General features: G+C 58.4%; 1 pseudogene across 1 annotated transcript; it reads left to right on the top strand.

The window, feature by feature from the left end:
- Positions 1 to 1,994: 1,994 nt before the first annotated feature.
- LOC306946764 (beta-keratin-related protein pseudogene) lies at positions 1,995 to 2,324 on the top strand (annotated as a pseudogene). Its single transcript has one exon. The product of its transcript is annotated as a beta-keratin-related protein pseudogene (transcript).
- Positions 2,325 to 2,908: the final 584 nt, after the last annotated feature.

Raw genomic sequence — 2,908 nt, 5'->3', positions numbered from 1 at the left:
GCATGACTCAGCAGCCGCCCTCCCTCCTTCATCACGGCCTCCTGGTGCTCCAGCCTCTCCCCAGGCGTGAAATGAGTAAATCCAGTTTGGTAAGGCACAGCCCGTGCCCTGCCCACAGAAAACACTCTGACCTTGCCCGAATAAAGGAAACAGCTGGAAGCCTTTGCAGGTCAGGAAAGCATGTGCGTCACCACGGCCGGGGGGAGCAGCGACTCGCCATGGAGCGGCCTGACCTACTCCAGCTACGCTCTCGATGTCTCCCTCCCTGCATACGCGCCATGAAGTTTCTCTCCAGATCACTAGGGGCCTGGGCTGAACATCACCTTCCACCCTCGGCCGGGCAGCTGAGTCTCCTGCAGAGGCTTGCCTGTGCTCTGAGCTCCTCCGTAGCCTGCCGGCACCGCTCTTGCTCAGGGTCAGGCCCAGCCCGTCACTGCGTCTTGCACTTGCTTGTGCGTTCCCTTCTGCAGTGCTCCACGCGCAAAGTCCTACCAAGCGGGGGCCACGCCCTTCGGGAAGGGGAGGACGTGTACCGCACCTGCGCACGGCCTGATCCTTCTGCAAGTCTTCACCAGCAGTGGCAACCAGACCTCTCACGAGCATCGGCCTGAGGAAGAGACAGAACTGCTATCAAGCAGATCGCTTCAGCCTTACGCAGCGTGACAAGGGAGCTAAGCATTTCGGGTGAAGGAGGAATGTCTTTCATCTACCGGCAGAGCTTGGGAAGCCAAAATTACCCTTTCTGAAGGCGCTCTGTGTTTTTGCCACTTCAGCTCCCTCGGGGCCATCGGGCTCAGTATAAATAGGTGCCTCGTTTCCCAGCTACTCTATTCCCTGCTTGGGCCTTGCTCTCCTCTGTGAAGCCAGTAAGTCCGCGTTCGCTTTGCCTTCTGTCTGCTCGTGGTCAGAACGCCTCCCAAGGAGGGGGCTGTGTGCATTTTTCCTGCCTTGTCCTCCGCAAGCGGTCTGGGACTGTCAACCATGCCTGTCTGTATTTGGGGAAGGGAACTGGGGAGCGTGGCTTTTTCACCTGAAGCGGGGCGTTGGAGGGTTCCTTTGAAAGCCGTTTGAGGCCCTGGCTGTGCGGCCAGAAATTTCTAACCAGTGCCTCGGCCAGCCTCTTCTTCCACCATCCTTCAGGCAGCGATGCACCTTTTGCCTTAGTAGCACGGCTTGGAATTTCCTCAGGAGAGCTAGTCCCACCAGAGACGTCTTAGCACTTGGTGGCTTCTGTCTTCAGTAGCCTTGTTGCGCTTTGCCCGCACTTGTCTCCTTCTGAAAGAAGCAGGGGGAGTGAGGGGGACAGAAGGGCGGAGCTGTCAGAGGAGAAGGAGAGCTCTTTTTAGAGGGAAAAGCCGTTGAGGGAACAAGCTGAGGTCTTCCTCTGGAAGAACAGGTAACCACCAGCGGGGAAGAAGGGCTCACGAGCAGGACCTCCACAGATTGATGCTGAGAGTGATGCTTTTCTGTTGTACCGTAGAACATCTTTCTTTCCCCGACTGAGGCAATAGCAGCAAGGATAAACTCATCCCCCCTGAAAGAGTTGGCATCCTCTTCGTCATACCTACCTCAGGATGTGGTGAGATGAGGAGCCTCATCTCACAGCTGAACGTTCCAGGCCAGCCTTCGAGGCTGACTAGAATGATGGTTGTGCGTTGTGAGGGAAACGTCCTTGCAGGCTGGACACGGACCCTTGGTCAGGGAGCAAGCGCGGGTTGGAGAGGGCCGGCACGGGGCACGCTGGGGGAGGGACAAGACAGGCCGCACAGGAGCTTCACCCAAGTGACAGGCGGAGCTTCCCTCCCTGGCATCATCCCTAAACTACCCACAAATACCCACCCCAAGCCTACCCAAATACTCACTAACAGCCCCTCAGCAGCCACGGCAGGGCCTTCAACTCTTGGCTCGTGACACCAGAGCACGCTGAGAGACAGCTCGAGCCCTCAGCTCTCTCTCGCCTCCATCTTGCAGAGTCACCCCCTCCTCTGCCAGACATGTCGTGCTACAGCCCGTGCCAGACAGCCGCCTGCGGTCCAGCCCCGCTTGCCAACAGCTGCAACGAGCCGTGTGTTCTTCGTTGTGCCGACTCCAGCGTTGCGATCCAGCCCCCACCGGTCGTGGTGACGCTGCCGGGCCCAATCCTCAGCTCCTTCCCTCAGAGCACAGCCGTGGGATCCACAGCGTCCGCTGCCGGGGGGAGCTCTCTCAGCGCTGGCAGTGTGCCCATCGGTGCTGGGGGCTCCCTGGGCCTGGGGGGCTTTGGGTGGTCAGGGCTGGGCCGTGGGCTCTGTGGGACTCTGGGACGTGGCAATCTCTTCTGCTAAAGCCCGTGGATCACCTGCCTGTGCATGAGCACCACGGGCCTTGAAGGCGGCCCTGGAGCCAGCCCTGAGGGCATGGCCACGGTCTGCAGAGGAGCCGAGTTCCCACCAACTTCTCCTCCTCATCGCCCGCCCTCTTTCCCCTGCTGACTATCCCTGGTCTTCTGCTATCACTGAGCTTTACTGAGAAAGTCCAAAGGGCATTGCTGAAACTCTCAGCTGTCGCTTGTTCTTCTCCTTTTCTCATTAAAGGCATGGAGCATCAGCTTTGGAAACGAGTCTCCTTTCATTCTTCCTCCTTCCCCAACCCCCAACAGCCCAGTGCGCAACGGACTTCGTCCCCTTGCAAAACTCTGCGGGACTCTGCAGTTCTAGGCTTTGATAGTGCAGTGCAGTCCACTCCTCGCAAGGGAGATGAGATCATTTCATGCTGAGAGCTCTCTGGGAAGGACAATCATTGCTCACTGGCACCACTCAGGAGCCACGCAGCAAAGTGTGAAGGGAGAGCGCATTTTCTGTGGAATGTTCCCGGGCTGCTTCAACTGCTGCAGGGACATGAGAACCTCCTGGGTTAGTAAGAACCGATG

Source organism: Tetrao urogallus (assembly GCF_951394365.1).
Source record: "Tetrao urogallus genome assembly, chromosome: 5".
NCBI classification, from domain to species: domain Eukaryota; kingdom Metazoa; phylum Chordata; class Aves; order Galliformes; family Phasianidae; genus Tetrao; species Tetrao urogallus.
Note: the sequence above shows the minus strand (reverse complement) of the source record. Positions and strands in the feature narration are given on the sequence as shown.